This window comes from Oncorhynchus kisutch, linkage group LG18 (genome assembly GCF_002021735.2).
Source record: "Oncorhynchus kisutch isolate 150728-3 linkage group LG18, Okis_V2, whole genome shotgun sequence".
NCBI classification, from domain to species: Eukaryota; Metazoa; Chordata; class Actinopteri; order Salmoniformes; family Salmonidae; genus Oncorhynchus; species Oncorhynchus kisutch.
The window spans coordinates 65,458,725-65,477,635 of record NC_034191.2 but is presented as its reverse complement, the minus strand read 5'-3'; the positions used below and the strand labels follow the sequence as shown (position 1 = coordinate 65,477,635).

Genomic DNA, 18,911 nt, shown 5'->3' with positions numbered 1-18,911 from the left:
TTGCTCTCTATCTCTCCTCCCTTCTTTAAATAAAAACAACGTTTCTCTTCCATCTTTCTGCAGGAGATGTTTGATGCGTCTCTAAAGGACAGAGAGCTGAGTTTAAATCTGCTCCAGGCACCACCATGTTCCTCCACTGGCTGGTGGAATGGTCTACGTCTTCTACTTCGCATCCTTCAATCCTCCTACTGAGAGAGGTAGGGGACAGGGCCTCACACTTATGCGGAGACCCAAATGACACCCTTTTCCCTTTTATAGTGTGTACTTTTGACCAGGGCCCATAGGGTTAGTTCTGTGGACCGTACAGCCTAGTGCGAACAGATTCGGGCATTGGTTAGAATCCGAAGCTTGCCCTTCTGACTCGCAAACTCTCCTAAATTTCCTGGTCTCCTCGTCACTATCCTATCTTAATAAAATACATAAAACCCCTTAAAACATGTATTGTTATAAAAATAAAGTAGTGCACTATATATAGGGTGACATTGAAGACATTCTCATTGGACTGCATTGTTAGTGTGTTGATGAGTTGCTGTGTTGGGTCAGGTGCTGAGGCCTGGGGTCCTGTGGTTTCTGAGAAAACCTGAACGATCCAGACTTCAACCCAGTCCAGGAGATGATCCACCTACCTATCTACAGACACATCCGCAGGTTCATCCTGTCTGTGGTACGTACATCTACAGACACATCCGCAGGTTCATCCTGTCTGTGGTACGTACATCTACAGACACATCCGCCAGGTTCATCCTGTCTGTGGTACGTACATCTACAGACACATCCGCAGGTTCATCCTGTCTGTGGTACGTACATCTACAGACACATCCGCAGGTTCATCCTGTCTGTGGTACGTACATCTACAGACACATCCGCAGGTTCATCCTGTCTGTGGTACGTACATCTACAGACACATCCGCAGGTTCATCCTGTCTGTGGTACGTACATCTACAGACACATCCGCAGGTTCATCCTGTCTGTGGTACAATACATTGAGATCAGCACTTGGTGAACACTACATTTCAGACCTACATTGTTCCTAACGAGTAGTTCCATGCCAGCTCTGGCTCTGCTTCGATTATGTGCCGATCATTAAAGGTGTATTTGATCTCTCCTCTTGTCCCCCTAGGTGGTGTTTGGTTCTATCGTCCTCCTGATGCTGTGGCTGCCCATCAGGATGATAAAGGTCTTCCTCCCTGCCTTCCTCCCCTACAACGTCCTCCTCTACAGGTACACTCCTTCCTCCCCTACAATGTCCTCCTCTACAGGTACTACACTCCTTCCTCCCCTACAACGTCCTCCTCTACAGGTACACTCCTTCCTCCCCTACAACGTCCTCCTCTACAGGTACACTCCTTCCTCCCCTACAACGTCCTCCTCTACAGGTACACTCCTTCCTCCCCTACAACGTCCTCCTCTACAGGTACACTCCTTCCTCCCCTACAACGTCCTCCTCTACAGGTACACTCCTTCCTTCCCCTACAACGTCCTCCTCTACAGGTACACTCCTTCCTCCCCTACAACGTCCTCCTCTACAGTACACTCCTTCCTCCCCTACAACGTCCTCCTCTACAGGTACACTCCTTCCTCCCCTACACGTCCTCCTCTACAGGTACACTCCTTCCTCCCTACAACGTCCTCCTCTACAGGTCACTCCTTCCTCCCTACAACGTCCTCCTCTACAGGTACACTCCTTCCTCCCCTACAACGTCCTCCTCTACAGGTACACTCCTTCCTCCCCTACAACGTCCTCCTCTACAGGTACACCTACATGGCTCAACTGTGGCCAGTAGTGGTTGCCACCCCGGGTCCTGGAGAGCTGCAGTGTGTATAAGTGTTGTATTTGGATGCGAGTGTTTCCTAACACCCTCCTGTCTCCTTCCTCTATCCTCCTCTCCTTTCTCTCTCTCCTCCTCTGTCCTCTCTCTCTCTCTCCAGTGATGCCCCAGTCAGTGAGCTCTCTCTCTCTCTCCAGTGATGCCCCAGTCAGTGAGCTCTCTCTCTCTCTCTCCCCAGTGATGCCCCAGTCAGTGAGCTCTCTCTCTCCTCTCTCTCTCTCTCTCTCTCTCCAGTGATGCCCCAAGTCAGTGAGCTCTCTCTCTCTCTCTCGCTCTTCTCTCTCTCTCTCTCTTCCAGTGAATGCCCCAAGTCAGTGAGCTCTCTCTCTTCTCTCCAGTGATGGCCCCAAGTCAGTGAGCTCTCTCTCTCTCTCTCCAGTGATGCCCCAGTCAGTGAGCTCTCTCTCTCTCTCTCTCTCTCTCTCTCCAGTGATGCCCCAAGTCAGTGAGCTCTCTCTCTCTCTCTCCAGTGATGCCCCAAGTCAGTGAGCTCCTCTCTCTCCAGTGATGCCCCAAGTCAGTGAGCTCTCTCTCGCTCTCTCCAGTGATGCACCAATCAGTGAGCTCTCTCCTCTCTCTCCATCTCTCTCTCTCTCTCTTCTCTCTCTCTCTCTCTCTCTCTCTCTCTCCTCTCTCTCAGTGATGCCCCAGTCAGTGAGCTCTCTCTCTCTCTCTCTCTCTCCAGTGATGCCCCAGTCAGTGAGCTCTCTCTCTCTCTCCAGTGATGCCCCAGTCAGTGAGCTCTCTCTCTCTCTCTCTCTCCAGTGATGCCCCAAGTCAGTGAGCTCTCTCTCTCTCTCTCTCTCTCCAGTGATGCCCCAAGTCAGTGAGCTCTCTCTCTCCAGTGATGCCCAGTCAGTGAGCTCTCTCTCTCTCTCCAGTGATCCCCAAGTCAGTGAGCTCTCTCTCTCCTCTCTCTCCTCTCTCTCTCTCTCCTCTCCAGTGATGCCCCACCAGTCAGTGAGCCTCTCTCTCTCTCTCTCTCTCTCTCTCTCTCTCTCTCTCTTCTCTCTCTCTCTCCAGTGATGCCCAAGTCAGTGAGCTCTCTTCTCTCTCTCTCTCTCTCAGTGATTGCCCCAGTCAGTGAGCTCTCTCTCTCTCTCTCTCTCTCTCCAGTGATGCCCCAAGTCAGTGAGCTCTCTCTCTCTCTCTCTCTCTCTCTCTCTCTCTCTCTCTCTCTCTCTCTCTCTCTCTCTCTCCAGTGATGCCCCAGTCAGTGAGCTCTCTCTCTCTCTCTCTCTCTCTTCTCCTCTCTCTCTCTCTCCAGTGATGCCCCAGTCAGTGAGCTCTCTCTCTCTCTCTCTCTCTCTCTCTCTCTCTCTCTCTCTCTCTCCAGTGATGCCCCAAGTCAGTGAGCTCTCTCTCTCTCTCTCTCCAGTGATGCCCCAGTCAGTGAGCTGTCTCTAGAGCTGTTGCTGCTGCAGGTGGTTCTGCCAGCTCTCCTAGAGCAGGGTCACACACGGCAGGGCTCAAAGGTCTGGTCAGGACCTGGACTGTTAGTGCTGGATACCTACTGTAAGTATATACATCCTTAGACACTACTCAGGGTACCTACTGTAAGTCTATACATACTTCTATACACACTTCGACACTACTTCAGGGTACCTACTGTAAGTCTATACATACTTCTATACACACTTAGACACTACTTCAGGGTATATCTCAACTGGCAGTGATTTTATATAATTGCAAAAAATATATGGTTGGACACTGAAGACTGTAAAATACCAGGGAAATTGTTTCCAAAGTATTCCCACACGTAATAGAGAGATATACTGTGCCTTCGGAAAGTATTCAGACCCCTTGACTTTTTCCACATTTTGTTACGTTACAGCCTTATTCTGGATTACCTTTTTAAATCCTAAACAATCTAAACACAACCTCATAATGACAAAGCGAAAACAGATTTTTCAAAATAAAATATATATTATTCACTTAAGTATTCAGACTCTTTGCTATGAGACTCAATTGAGCTCAGGTGCATCCTGTTTCCATTGATCATCCTTGAGAGATGTTTCTAGAACTTGATTGTAGTCCACCTGTGGTAAGTTTAATTGACTGGACATGATTTGGAAAGGCACACGCCTGTCTATGTTGAGGTCACACAGTTGACAGTGCATGTCAGAGCAAAAAACAAGTCATGAGTTCGAAGGAATTGTCTGTAGAGCTCCGAGACAGGATTGTGGTCAGGCACAGATCTGGGGAAGGGTACCAAAACATTTCTGCAGCATTGAAGGTCCCCAAGGACACAGTGGCCTCCATCATTCTTAAGTGGAAGAAGTTGGGAACCACCAAGACTCTTCCTAGAGCTGGCCGCCTCGGCCAAACTGAGCAATCTGGGGAGAAGGGCCTTGGTCAGAGAGGTGACCAAGAACCCCATGGCAAGTGGCGTAAAGTACTTTAGTAAAAAATAAAGTACTACTAAGTGTTTTTTGGGATATCTGACTTTACTTTACTATTAATATTTTGGACAACTTTTCTTTTACTCTACTACATTCCTAATGAAAATGATGTACTTTTTACTCCATACATTTTCCCTGATACCCAAAAGTACTCGTTACATTTTTAATGCTCAGCAGGACAGAACATGGTCCAATTCACACACTTATCAAGAGAACATTCGTGGTCATCCCTACTGCCTCTGATCTGACACACTAAACACGTGCTTTGTTTGTAAATTATGTCTGAGTGTTGGAGTGTGCCTCTGGCTATCTGTAAATAAAATAAAAGATTGTGCCTACTGGTTTGCTTAATATAAGGAATTTAAGAAATTATTCATACTTTTACTTTTGATACTTAAGTATATTTAAAAACCAAATATTGTAGAATTTTACTCAAGTAGTATTTTACTGGGTTGACTTTCTATTAAGGTATCTTTACTTTTACTCAAGTATGACAATTGTGTACTTTTTCCACCACTGCCCGATGGTCACTCTGACAGATCTCTAGGGTTCCTCTGTGGAGATGGGAGAACCTTCAAGGACAACCATCTCTGCAGCACTCCACCAATCAGACCTTTATGGTAGAGTGGCCAGACTGAAGCCACTCCTCAGTAAAAGGCACATCACAGCCCGCTTGGAGTTGCCAAAAGGCACCTAAAGATTCTCAGAACATGAGAAACAAGATTTCTTGTCTGATGAAATCAAGATTGAACTTGTTGGCCTGCCGATGGAGCCTCAGGAGGCTGAAGAAGTTCGGCTTATCACCAAAAGCACTCACAAACTTCTACATGATGCACAATGAGAGCATTCCTGTCGGGCTGTATCACCGCCTTGTACGGCAATGCTCCGCCCACAACCATAAGCTCTCCAGAGGGTAGTGAGGGTCTGCACAACGCATCACCGGGGGCAAACTACCTGCCCTCCAGGACACCTACACCACCCAATGTCACAGGAAGGCCAATAAAGATCATCAAGGACAGCAACCACTCCGAGCCACTGCCTGTTCACCCCGCTATTCATCAGAAGGCGAGGTCAGTACAGGTGCATCAAAGCTGGGACCGAGAGACTGAAAAACAGCTTCTATCTCATAAGGCATCGTAGCTGTTAAACAGCCACCACTAACATTGAGGTGCTCGTGCCAACACACCTGACTCAACTCCAGCCACTTTAATAATGGACATTGATGGGAAATGAGTGTAAAAATATATCACTAGCCACTTTAAACAATGCTACCTAATATAATGTTCCCTACATTATTCATCTCATATGTATACGTATATACTGTACTCTATATAATCTACTGCATCTTTTATGTAATACATGTATCACTAGCCACTTAACTATGCCACTTTGTTTACCATACTCATCTCATATGTATATACTGCACTCAATACCATCTACTGTATCTTGCCTATGCTGCTCTGTACTATCACTCACTCATATATCTTTATGTACATATTCTTATCCCTTACACTTGTGTCTATAAGGTAGTAGTTTTGGAATTGTTAGCTAGATTACTTGTTGGTTATTACTGCATTGTCGGAACTAGAAGCACAAGCATTTTCGTTACACTCGCACTAAATCTGCTAACCATGTGTATGTGACAAATACAATTGGATTTGGATTTGATATGTATGAAAACAAATTGCTGCCAAAGGTGCTTCAATAAAGTACTGTGTGAAGGATCTGAATACTTATGTTAATGTGATATTTCCGTTTTTTTATTTGACTAATTAGCAAAAATGCCCTAAACCGTTTTTGATTCGTTATGGGTATCGTGTGTAGATTGATGCGGACATTTCAAATAATAATCCATTTAGAATCAGGCTGTAACAAAATGTGGAAAACAGTCAATGGGTCTGAATACTTTCCGAAGGCACCGTGACCGTATACAAATGGTAGGTTTGAAATAATAATGTTTAGTCAAATATTTGTCTGTTTGGGCGTCTTGTGGTCAATTTGCAGTCTACATGTTCTGGCACCCTGACCATCTGCTCAAGAAAGAATCGGCCAGCGGTCTGAATCTAGTTGATGATCCCTGCACTGCATATTCACACTATATACACACACTCCCAAACGTATAGTATATATTTATTAAATCTCTCTCTACCCCCCCCCCCCCCCACTCCTACCCCTCTCCTCATTTCCCTCTCTTGTCCTCCTCCCTCCCTTCAAGAGACTCCACTCTTACCTGCTGGGTGAACAGGAAGACAATGAGGCCAACCAGCCTGTCAACAACAACAACAACCCTGCTCCCGGTCACCATAACAACAACCCCGCCCATGTTGTGGGGGAAGGGGCTCATGCAGCCCATCAGGCCATATTACAGCAGGGTGGACCTATAGGCTTCCAACCCTACCAACGCCCTCTACGCTTCCCCTTTAGGGTGAGTCACACTACACATTACAGCAGGGTGGACCTATAGGCTTCCAACCCTACAATTCAGAAAAGTCCCCTCACTATAATTGTCTCTTTCCTCTGTCTGTAGACGTCTGCTGATAGGCTTATGTGTGTCACTCTGCTGGTGCGCAGCCTGGTGTGTCTCACGTTACCAGGTGAGACATGGTCATGGACACGCTCCATTATTTATTGATTCATTTTTATCATTTTAGCAGAAGCTTTATCCAAAGCAATTAGGGATAAGTGCCTTGCTCAGGGGCAAATAGACAGATTATTCACCTAGTCAGCTCGGGGATTCGAACCAGCGACCTTTCGGTGCCTGGCCCAACGCTCCTAACCACTAGGCTAGCTGCCACACTTGACATGTTTCTTAATTTAAATAAAATGAGATAATTGATTCATCTCGAGCTAGGAAATGTATTGTATGCCCTTTTTCTACCTGAATGTCTAGAAACATTTTGTTACATTACAGCCTTATTCTAAAATGGATTAAATACATTTTCCTCCCCATCAATCTACACACACTACCCCATAATGAGAAAGCAAACAAAAACTTTTTTTGAAATGTTAGCAATTGTATACAAATGAAAAACAAATATCTTATTTACATAAGTATTCAGACCCTTTGCTATGAGACTCGAAATTGATCTTAGGTGCATCCTGTTTCATGGATCATCCTTGAGAGTTTCTACAACTGATTTAGAGTCCACCTGTGGTAAATTTAAATTGATTGGACATGATTTGGAAAAGCACACACCTGTCTATATAAGGTCCCACAGTTGACAGTGCATGTCAGAGCAAAAACAAGCTATGAGGTCAAGGAATTGTCCGTAGAGCTCCAAGACAGGATTGTGTCGAGGCACAGATCTGGGGAAAAGCGTACCCAAAACATTTCTGCAGCATTGAAGAACACCAAAGTGAGCAATCGAGGGAGAAGGGCGGTCTTGGTCAGGGAGGTGACCAGAACCCGATGGTCACTTCTCTGACAGAGCTCTAGAGTTCCTCTGTGGAGATGGGAGAACTTTCCAGGAGGACAACCATCTCTGCAGCATCTCTACCAATCAGGCATTTATGGTAGAGTGGCCAGACTGCAAGCCACTCCCAGTAAAAGGCACATGACAGCCGCTTGGAGTATGCCAAAAACCACCCTAAAGATTCTCAGACCATGAGAAACAAGTTCTTCTCTGGTCTGATGAAACCAAGACTGAACTTGTTTGGCCTGAATGCCAAGCGTCACTCTGTAGGGAAACCTGACACCATCCCTACGGTGAAGCATGGTGGTGTTGGCAGTCATCGTGCTGTGGGGATGTTTTTCAGTGGCAGAGACTGGAAGACTAGTCAGGATTCAAGACAAAAGATGAACGGAGCAACGCAAAGTACAGAGAGAGATCCTGGATGAAAACCTGCTCCAGAGCACTCAGGACCTCAGACTGGGGTAAAGGTTCCCTTCCAACAAGACAACGACACCTACACAGCACAAGCCAAGACAACGCAGGAGTGGCTTCGAGACAAGTCTCTGAATGTCCTGAGTGGCTCCAGCCAGCCCAGACTTGAACCCGATAAGCACATCTCTGGAGAGACCTGAAAATAGCTGTGCAGCGACGTTCCCATCCAACCTGACAGAGCTTGAGAGGATTCTAAAGAGAAGAATGGGAGAAACCTCCCAATACCAGGTGTACCAAGCTTGTAGCATCATACCCAAGAAGACTCAAGGCTGTAATCGCTGCAACCCAAGGTACTTCAACAAAGTATGAGTATTGCGTGGGATTGATGAGGGAAAAAAACACATTTATACCATTTTAGAATAGGCTGTAACGTAACAAAATGTGAAAAGTCAAGGGGTTGAATACTTTCCGAATGCACTGTATATGTTTCATAAGTATCTGAAGCCTATTGTGTACTGTAGTTTTTGGGGCCGATGGCTGATGTCATTCTGGACGGGTAGCTCTAAGATCCATGAGCTGTATACAGCAGCGTGTGGTCTGTACGTGTGCTGGCTGTCCATCCGGGTGCCACCGTGCTGTTGGCCTGGATGCCCAGGGACGCACCATCATCATGATCAAAGTCCAGGAGTGGACTCTCATGGTAAGACCTACTCTCTGCTGGAACTGTATGTGGACAAAGATATGGTAGGCTGTACTCATTATGAAGGTGGCTGGATGGATACTTATGTGGCTGTGTGTCCAAGGCCGAGATGTCCATGCCAGATACTTTATGTAATATTTAAACATCCGATCATGGCCTTTTTTATTTTGTGACTGGGTTGTGTAGATTCTGAAGACCCTGGTAGTAGCATTGCTGGTGGCAGGTGTGTTATTCTCTACTGCTGGGGTGCTGTTTGAGCTGGTCATCGTTGCTCCGCTACGCGTTCCTCTGGACCGGACACCCTCTTCTTCTACCCCTGGCAGGTACTGAGTGTGTTAGAGAGGTAGAAGTAATAGTAGTGATCAGTGTATTTTAACCGTAAAACTCATTGTACCTTGTGGTGTGTGTGTGTGTGTGTAGGACTGGGCTCTGGGGGTGCTCCATGCCAAAATCATNTTCATCCTGTCTGTGGTACGTACATCTACAGGACACATCCGCAGGTTCATCTGTCTGTGGTACGTACAATCTACAGACACATCCGCAGTTTCATGGCCATGTCTGTGGTACGTACATCTACAGACACTGAAATCGCAGGGTTCATCCTGTCTGTGGTACGTTACATCTACAGACACATCCGCAGGTTTCATCCTGTCTGTGGTACAATACATTGAGATCAGCACTTGGTGAACACTACATTTCAGACCTACATTGTTCCTAACGAGTAGTTCCATGCCAGCTCTGGCTCTGCTTCGATTATGTGCGCATCATTAAAGGTGTATTTGATCTCTCCTCTTGTCCCCTAGGTGGTGTTTGGTTCTATCGTCCTCCTGATGCTGTGGCTGCCCATCAGGATGATAAAGGTCTTCCTCCCTGCCTTCCTCCCCTACAACGTCCTCCTCTACAGGTACACTCCTTCCTTCCCCTACAATGTCCTCCTCTACAGGTACACTCCTTCCTCCCCTACAACGTCCTCCTCTACAGGTACACTCCTTCCTCCCCTACAACGTCCTCCTCTACAGGTACACTCCTTCCTCCCCTACAACGTCCTCCTCTACAGGTACACTCCTTCCTCCCCTACAACGTCCTCTCTACAGGTACACTCCTTCCTCCCATACAACGTCCTCCTCTACAGGTACACTCCTTCCTCCCTACAACGTCCTCCTCTACAGGTACACTCCTTCCTCCCCTACAACGTCCTCCTCTACAGGTACACTCCTTACTCCCCTACAACGTCCTCCTCTACAGGTACACTCCTTCTCCCCTACAACGTCCTCCTCTACAGGTACACTCCTTCCTCCCCTACAACGTCCTCCTCTACAGGTACACTCCTTCCTCCCCTACAACGTCCTCCTCTACAGGTACACTCCTTCCTCCCCTACAACGTCCTCCTCTACAGGTACACTCCTTCCTCCCCTACAACTGTCCTCCTCTACAGGTACACCTACATGGCTCAACTGTGGCCAGTAGTGGTTGCCCACCCCGGGTCCTGGATAGCTGCAGTGTGTATAAGTGTTGTATTTGGATGCGAGTGTTTCCTAACACCCCTCCTGTCTCCTCCTCTATCCTCCTCTCCTTTCTCTCTCTCCTCCTCTGTCCTCTCTCTCTCTCTCCAGTGATGCCCCAGTCAAGTGAGCTCTACTCTCTCTCTCCAGTGATGCCCCAGTCAGTGAGCTCTCTCTCTCTCTCTCGCCCAGTGATGCCCCAGTCCAGTGGAGCTCTCTCTCTCTCTCTCTCTCTCTCTCTCTCTCCAGTGATGCCCCCAAGTCAGTGAGCTCTCTCTCTCGCTCTCTCTCTCTCTCTCTCTCTCTCCCAGTGATGCCCCAAGTCAGGTGAGCTCTCTCTTCTCTCTCCAGTGATGCCCCCAAGTCAGTGAGCTCTCTCTCTCTCTCTCCAGTGATGCCCCAATCAGTGAGCTCTCTCTCTCTCTCTCTCTCTCTCTCCAGTGATGCCCCAAGTCAGTGAGCTCTCTCTCTCTCTCTCCAGTGATGCCCCAAGTCAGTGAGCTCTCTCTCTCCAGTGATGCCCCAAGTCAGTGAGCTCTCTCTCGCTCTCTCCAGTGATGCACCAAGTCAGTGAGCTCTCTCTCTCTCTCTCCCTCTCTCTCTCTCTCTCTCTCTCTCTCTCTCTCTCTCTCTCTCTCTCTCTCTCTCTCTCTCTCCTCTCTCAGTGATGCCCCAGTCAGTGAGCTCTCTCTCTCTCTCTCTCTCTCCAGTGATGCCCCAGTCAGTGAGCTCTCTCTCTCTCTCCAGTGATGCCCCAGTCAGTGAGCTCTCTCTCTCTCTTCTCTCCAGTGATGCCCCAAGCAGTGAGCTCTCTCTCTCTATCTCTCTCTCCAGTGATGCCCCAAGTCAGTGAGCTCTCTCTCTCCAGTGATGCCCCAGTCAGTGAGCTCTCTCTCTCTCTCCAGTGATGCCCCCAAGTCAGTGAGCTCTCTCTCTCTCTCTCTCTCTCTCTCTCTCTCTCTCCAGTGATGCCCCCAGTCAGTGAGCTCTCTCTCTCTCTCTCTCTCTCTCTCTCTCTCTCTCTCTCTCTCTCTCTCTCTCCAGTGATGCCCCAAGTCAGTGAGCTCTCTCTCTCTCTCTCTCTCTCCAGTGATGCCCCCAGTCAGTGAGCTCTCTCTCTCCTCTCTCTCTCTCTCCAGTGATGCCCCAAGTCAGTGAGCTCTCTCTCTCTCTCTCTCTCTCTCTCTCTCTCTCTCTCTCTCTCTCTCTCTCTCTCTCTCTCCAGTGATGCCCCAGTCAGTGAGCTCTCTCTCTCTCTCTCTCTCTCTCTCTCTCTCTCTCTCTCTCTCCAGTGATGCCCCAGTCAGTGAGCTCTCTCTCTCTCTCTCTCTCTCTCTCTCTCTCTCTCTCTCTCTCTCTCCAGTGATGCCCCAAGTCAGTGAGCTCTCTCTCTCTCTCTCTCCAGTGATGCCCCAGTCAGTGAGCTGTCTCTAGAGCTGTTGCTGCTGCAGGTGGTTCTGCCAGCTCTCCTAGAGCAGGGTCACACACGGCAGTGGCTCAAAGGTCTGGTCAGGACCTGGACTGTTAGTGCTGGATACCTACTGTAAGTCTATACATACTTAGACACTACTTCAGGGTACCTACTGTAAGTCTATACATACTTCTATACACACTTCGACACTACTTCAGGGTACCTACTGTAAGTCTATACATACTTCTATACACACTTAGACACTACTTCAGGGTATCTCAACTGGCAGTGATTTTATATAATTGCAAAAATATATGGTTGGACACTGAAGACTGTAAAATACCAGGAAATTGTTTCCAAAGTATTCCCACACGTAATAGAGAGATATACTGTGCCTTCGGAAAGTATTCAGACCCCTTGACTTTTTCCACATTTTGTTACGTTACAGCCTTATTCTGGATTACCTTTTTTAAATCCTAAACAATCTAAACACAACCTCATAATGACAAAGCGAAAACAGATTTTTCAAAATAAAATATATATTATTCACTTAAGTATTCAGACTCTTTGCTATGAGACTCAATTGAGCTCAGGTGCATCCTGTTTCCATTGATCATCCTTGAGAGATGTTTCTAGAACTTGATTGTAGTCCACCTGTGGTAAGTTTAATTGACTGGACATGATTTGGAAAGGCACACGCCTGTCTATGTTGAGGTCACACAGTTGACAGTGCATGTCAGAGCAAAAACCAAGTCATGAGTTCGAAGGAATTGTCTGTAGAGCTCCGAGACAGGATTGTGTCGAGGCACAGATCTGGGGAAGGGTACCAAAACATTTCTGCAGCATTGAAGGTCCCCAAGGACACAGTGGCCTCCATCATTCTTAAGTGGAAGAAGTTGGGAACCACCAAGACTCTTCCTAGAGCTGGCCGCCTCGGCCAAACTGAGCAATCTGGGGAGAAGGGCCTTGGTCAGAGAGGTGACCAAGAACCCCATGGCAAGTGGCGTAAAGTACTTTAGTAAAAAATAAAGTACTACTTAAGTAGTTTTTTGGGATATCTGTACTTTACTTTACTATTAATATTTTGGACAACTTTTTCTTTTACTCTACTACATTCCTAATGAAAATGATGTACTTTTTACTCCATACATTTTCCCTGATACCCAAAAGTACTCGTTACATTTTTAATGCTCAGCAGGACAGAACATGGTCCAATTCACACACTTATCAAGAGAACATTCGTGGTCATCCCTACTGCCTCTGATCTGACACACTAAACACGTGCTTTGTTTGTAAATTATGTCTGAGTGTTGGAGTGTGCCTCTGGCTATCTGTAAATAAAATAAAAGATTGTGCCTACTGGTTTGCTTAATATAAGGAATTTAAGAAATTATTCATACTTTTACTTTTGATACTTAAGTATATTTAAAACCAAATACTTGTAGAATTTTACTCAAGTAGTATTTTACTGGGTGACTTTCTATTAAGGTATCTTTACTTTTACTCAAGTATGACAATTGTGTACTTTTTCCACCACTGCCCGATGGTCACTCTGACAGATCTCTAGGGTTCCTCTGTGGAGATGGGAGAACCTTCAAGGACAACCATCTCTGCAGCACTCCACCAATCAGACCTTTATGGTAGAGTGGCCAGACTGAAGCCACTCCTCAGTAAAAGGCACATCACAGCCCGCTTGGAGTTTGCCAAAAGGCACCTAAAGATTCTCAGAACATGAGAAACAAGATTCTCTGGTCTGATGAAATCAAGATTGAACTTGTTGGCCTGCCGATGGAGCCTCAGGAGGCTGAAGAAGTTCGGCTTATCACCAAAAGCACTCACAAACTTCTACAGATGCACAATCGAGAGCATCCTGTCGGGCTGTATCACCGCCTTGTACGGCAACTGCTCCGCCCACAACCATAAGGCTCTCCAGAGGGTAGTGAGGTCTGCACAACGCATCACCGGGGGCAAACTACCTGCCCTCCAGGACACCTACACCACCCAATGTCACAGGAAGGCCATAAAGATCATCAAGGACAGCAACCACCCGAGCAACTGCCTGTTCACCCCGCTATCATCCAGAAGGCGAGGTCAGTACAGGTGCATCAAAGCTGGGACCGAGAGACTGAAAAACAGCTTCTATCTCAAGGCCATCAGACTGTTAAACAGCCACCACTAACATTGAGTGGCTGCTGCCAACACACTGACTCAACTCCAGCCACTTTAATAATGGGAATTGATGGGAAATGATGTAAAATATATCACTAGCCACTTTAAACAATGCTACCTAATATAATGTTCCCTACATTATTCATCTCATATGTATACGTATATACTGTACTCTATATAATCTACTGCATCTTTTATGTAATACATGTATCACTAGCCACTTTAACTATGCCACTTTGTTTACATACTCATCTCATATGTATATACTGCACTCAATACCATCTACTGTATCTTGCCTATGCTGCTCTGTACTATCACTCACTCATATATCTTTATGTACATATTCTTTATCCCCTTACACTTGTGTCTATAAGGTAGTAGTTTTGGAATTGTTAGCTAGATTACTTGTTGGTTATTACTGCATTGTCGGAACTAGAAGCACAAGCATTTCGCTACACTCGCACTAACATCTGCTAACCATGTGTATGTGACAAATACAATTGGATTTGGATTTGATATGTATGAAAACAAATTGCTGCCAAAGGTGCTTCAATAAAGTACTGTGTGAAGGATCTGAATACTTATGTTAATGTGATATTTCCGTTTTTTTATTTGACTAATTAGCAAAAATGCCTAAACCCGTTTTTGATTCGTTATGGGGTATCGTGTGTAGATTGATGCGGACATTTCAAATAATAATCCATTTTAGAATCAGGCTGTAACAAAATGTGGAAAAAGTCAATGGGTCTGAATACTTTCCGAAGGCACCGTGACCGTATACAAATGGTAGGTTTGAAATAATGTTTTAGTCAAATATTTTGTCTGTTTGGGCGTCTTGTGGTCAATTTGCAGTCTACATGTTCTGGCACCCTGACCATCTGCTCAAGAAAGAATCGGCCAGCGGCTGAATCTAGTTGATGATCCCTGCACTGCATATTCACACTTATATACACACACTCCCAAACAGTATAGTATATATTTATTAACTCTCTCTACCCCCCCCCCCCCCCCACTCCTACCCCTCTCCTCATTTCCCTCTCTTGTCCTCCTCCCTCCCCCCTTCAAGAGACCTCCACTCTTACCTGCTGGGTGAACAGGAAGACAATGAGGCCAACCAGCCTGTCAACAACAACAACAACCCTGCTCCCGGTCACCATAACAACAACCCCGCCCATGTTGTGGGGGAAGGGCTTCATGCAGCCCATCAGGCCATATTACAGCAGGGTGGACCTATAGGCTTCCAACCCTACCAACGCCCTCTACGCTTCCCCTTTAGGGTGAGTCACACTACACATTACAGCAGGGTGGACCTATAGGCTTCCAACCCTACCACTTCAGGAAAAGTCCCCTCACTATAATTTGTCTCTTTCCTCCTGTCTGTAGATCGTCTTGCTGATAGGCTTTATGTGTGTCACTCTGCTGGTGGCCAGCCTGGTGTGTCTCACGTTACCAGGTGAGACATGGTCATGGACACGCTCCATTATTTATTGATTCATTTTTATCATTTTTAGCAGAAGCTCTTATCCAAAGCAATTAGGGATAAGTGCCTTGCTCAGGGGCACATAGACAGATTATTCACCTAGTCAGCTCGGGGATTCGAACCAGCGACCTTTCGGTTACTGGCCCAACGCTCCTAACCACTAGGCTAGCTGCCACACTTGACATGTTTCTTAATTTAAATAAAATGAGTATAATTGATTCATCTCGAGCTAGGAAATGTATTGTATGCCCTTTTTCTACCCTGAATGTCTAGAACATTTTGTTACATTACAGCCTTATTCTAAAATGGATTAAATACATTTTCCTCCCCATCAATCTACACACACTACCCCATAATGAGAAAGCAAAAACTGTTTTTTTGAAATGTTAGCAATTGTATTACAAATGAAAAACAAATATCTTATTTACATAAGTATTCAGACCCTTTGCTATGAGACTCGAAATTGATCTTAGGTGCATCCTGTTTCCATGGATCATCCTTGAGATGTTTCTACAACTTGATTTAGAGTCCACCTGTGGTAAATTTAAATTGATTGGACATGATTTGGAAAAGCACACACCTGTCTATATAAGGTCCCACAGTTGACAGTGCATGTCAGAGCAAAAACCAAGCTATGAGGTCAAAGGAATTGTCCGTAGAGCTCCAAGACAGGATTGTGTCGAGGCACAGATCTGGGGAAGCGTACCAAAACATTTCTGCAGCATTGAAGAACACCAAAGTGAGCAATCGAGGGAGAAGGGCCTTGGTCAGGGAGGTGACCAAGAACCCGATGGTCACTCTGACAGAGCTCTAGAGTTCCTCTGTGGAGATGGGAGAACTTTCCAGGAGGACAACCATCTCTGCAGCATTCTACCAATCAGGCATTTATGGTAGAGTGGCCAGACTGAAGCCACTCCTCAGTAAAAGGCACATGACAGCCCGCTTGGAGTATGCCAAAAACCACCTAAAGATTCTCAGACCATGAGAAACAAGTTTCTCTGGTCTGATGAAACCAAGACTGAACTGTTTGGCCTGAATGCCAAGCGTCACCTCTGTAGGAAACCTGACACCATCCCTACGGTGAAGCATGGTGGTGGCAGCATCGTGCTGTGGGGATGTTTTTCAGTGGCAGAGACTGGAAGACTAGTCAGGATCAAGACAAAGATGAACGGAGCAAAGTACAGAGAGATCCTTGATGAAAACCTGCTCCAGAGCACTCAGGACCTCAGACTGGGGTAAAGGTTCACCTTCCAACAAGACAACGACCCTAAGCACACAGCCAAGACAACGCAGGAGTGGCTTCGAGACAAGTCTCTGAATGTCCTTGAGTGGCCCAGCCAGAGCCCAGACTTGAACCCGATAAGAACATCTCTGGAGAGACCTGAAAATAGCTGTGCAGCGACGTTCCCCATCCAACCTGACAGAGCTTGAGAGGATCTAAAGAGAAGAATGGGAGAAACTCCTCAAATACAGGTGTACCAAGCTTGTAGCATCATACCCAAGAAGACTCAAGGCTGTAATCGCTGCCAAAGGTACTTCAACAAAGTACTGAGTATTGCGTGTGGATTGATGAGGGAAAAAAAACACATTTATACCATTTTAGAATAAGGCTGTAACGTAACAAAATGTGAAAAGTCAAGGGGTCTGAATACTTTCCGAATGCACTGTATATCTGTTTCATAAGTATCTGAAGCCTATCTGTGTACTGTAGTTTTTGCGGGCCGATGGCTGATGTCATTCTGGACGGGTAGCTCTAAGATCCATGAGCTGTATACAGCAGCGTGTGGTCTGTACGTGTGCTGGCTGTCCATCCGCGGTGCCACCGTGCTGTTGGCCTGGATGCCCCAGGGACGCACCATCATCATGATCAAAGTCCAGGAGTGGACTCTCATGGTAAGACCTACTCTCTGCTGGAACTGTATGTGGACAAAGATATGGTAGGCTGTACTCATTATGAAGGTGGCTGGATGGATACCTTTATGTGGCTGTGTGTCCAAGGCCGAGATGTCCATGCCAAGATACTTTATGTAATATTTCAACATCCGATCATCTCGGGCCTTTTAATTTTGTGACTGGGTTTGTGTAGATTCTGAAGACCCTGGTAGTAGCATTGCTGGTGGCAGGTGTTATTCCTCTACTGCTGGGGCTGCTGTTTGAGCTGGTCATCGTTGCTCCGCTACGCGTTCCTCTGGACCAGACACCTCTCTTCTACCCCTGGCAGGTACTGAGTGTGTTAGAGAGGTAGAATGTAATAGTAGTGATCAGTGTATTTTAAACCGTAAAACTCATTGTACCTTGTGTGTGTGTGTGTGTGTGTAGGACTGGGCTCTGGGGGTGCTCCATGCCAAAATCATCGCTGCCATCACCCTCATGGGTCCCCAGTGGTGGCTGAAGTCTGTCATAGAACAGGTGTGTTACCTTACACCGCGTCATTATTCCTTAACCCTGGCGTTCCTTCCAGCATTGGGGAACATCCCGTGCCACATCTATTTCTATGGGCACAAGCACATGACTCAAAACTGTTCACACCGCTCTTGTTGGCAGAGAGAAAAAGCGTATTTTCTGCAATTCTAAACAGTTTGTCATGGGGTGCAGAGAACATTTTGCCGTTTTTAAAGCTCATTTTCTTCCAGTTCTATACATTTTGACATGTCTAATGTCTATTCATATGATATTTGAGTGACTCAAATATTAGAACAAAATCTATGGGCTTTAAACCATTAGCTGACATGGTCTAGTTGATCTGGGCATTTCTGACAAGTTATAAATAGCTCTAAGGTAGACTGACATGATGAGGAAAACTGATGCACAACCCAATTTAAAAATGACATTCTACCATTTACAATTTAAGAGTAATCTGAAAGCCAGACTGAGTTCCTAAAAAAGACAACACTGCCTTAACCTAATAGAATTAGAATTCTCAATCTCACACTGTTTACCCAGCTTACATTGTGACTGTAATTGAACCTGTGGAAACCAATGAGACATGTCCACTCCCTCTACATGATCAATATATCTTTTAACCTTTTGATACTGTGTAAAGTGACCCGTGAGGGGTAACATTGCCACCTCTCCTCCTGTCAGGTGTATGCTAACGGCATCAGGAACATCGACCTCCATTTCATTATCCGTAAGCTGGCTGCCCCTGTCATCTCAGTGCTGCTGCTGTCCCTGTGTGTCCCCTACGTCATAGCAGCCGGGGTCGTACCTACCGTAGGTCAGTCGTGTTTGCGTGTGTTTGTGTGTGCGTGCGTGCGTTCGTGCGTGCTAATAACACTGGACCCCTCCTGGTATATCAGGTGTGACTCCAGAGATGCAGATTCTGATACAGAGGAGGATCTACCCGTTCCTCCTGATGGTGGTGTCCATCATCGGCATCCTCTCCTTCCAGATACGACAGTTCAAACGTCTTTACGAACACATCAAGAACGACAAGTAACCACCCACCCTTTTCTCCATATCTGGCCTGTTCATTCAGTGTTAGTACAACCCTGGTCCTGGGGAGCTTCAGCGTATGCGGGGTTTTGTTTCGGCCAAGACTACCACACCCGATTGAACTATTCAAGGTCTTGATCAGCTGCTGACACACAAACT

General features: G+C 46.3%; 1 pseudogene; it reads left to right on the top strand.

Moving 5' to 3' along the window:
- The window catches only part of LOC109909677 (E3 ubiquitin-protein ligase MARCH6-like), a 38,425-nt pseudogene that overhangs the window by 19,057 nt on the left and 457 nt on the right, over window positions 1-18,911 (top strand).